Below are 1,207 nucleotides of genomic sequence, written 5' to 3'. Positions count from 1 at the left end.
TGCCGAAAATATGGTCGACCGAATGACCGCCACCGCCACCACGTCCCATACGCTCGCCGCCGCCGCCAGTAGGCCTACCGGCGCCAACCGCCCAACCCATCCCAGCCGAGGGGATAACCACGACACCTTTAGAAAAGCAGATAGAAGAATTGCTGCACCCGCAAAGCAGAATTTTGCGATATAGAACACGCGCTGCCTAAGTTCAGCGGAGAGGGCAGTGCCCAAACCATAGGGGACTTTGAGGAGATTATGAGGACGGTCGAAGCCGATGATCGCTTCAAGCTTTTAAGCCTACGTCGCTCGCTCGAGGGCACCGCCAAACTTTTCCTGTCCGCTACCTCGGCGCTAAGTTACGAAACGCTAAAGGAGGCCCTCATGGAGGAATTCGCCATCACAACTAGCAGACATGACATGACGGGAGACCTTACACTTTTACATCCCGTCCAGGCAGGCACTCCATTAGTGTCCCCACCGAGTTTCACAAAAAAATTCACTATACTTTGCACGGAAAGCAATTGGTTCCGTAATGAAAATCTCAGCCATCACCTGTTTTTTGGCATTTGCTCTTATCTTTTACAATTTCTTTCATTTCTATTACAATATCTTCCATTTCTATTACAATTTATTCAAAATACACTAACACATTTAACCAAAAACACCAATACACACACCAAAAGCATACCTACAGACCGGAAAACCCGACAACCCTAAGGCCTTGTCCCTGTGGACCAACCCTACAGAAGCTGCACGCTTCCTAGGGCTGCCGTTAGTGGAACTTGACGACAACTACTGCGATACCAACCGTCCTGGGCGGGTTTGTTGAAGCCGCTACAACAACACCAACAGACGCCAAATACACACCTACTGCCTGCCCATGATGCAATAATACAAGGTGGTATCAGTTGTGACAGCTCGATTTGACACTGCCTTAGCCCAGTAGAATGAGAAGAAAGACGGTAAGAAATGAATCCCCATATGGGGGGAAAATATAAAATTTCACATTTTCTCTTAAACAAAATTTGCTTTTTTATAGTGTATTCGTTATGAAATGAAATAAAATAAGATAAAATCCCTTTTTAAGAAAACAAAGTGTGTATACTGAGAAAAAATAAAAAAACATTCAACTATATTAATGGACAAAGAATAGTTAAAGAAGTAACACTGTTTCACGTAAGGCAGTCAATATGGCGGAATTAGAGCGAGAAGT

Source organism: Rhagoletis pomonella, unplaced genomic scaffold (assembly GCF_013731165.1).
Source record: "Rhagoletis pomonella isolate Grant_MI unplaced genomic scaffold, Rhpom_1.0 Rhpom_scaffold_00003, whole genome shotgun sequence".
Lineage (NCBI taxonomy): Eukaryota > Metazoa > Arthropoda > Insecta > Diptera > Tephritidae > Rhagoletis > Rhagoletis pomonella.
The sequence above is the reverse complement of the archived record's forward strand: the minus strand, read 5'-3'. Positions refer to the sequence as shown.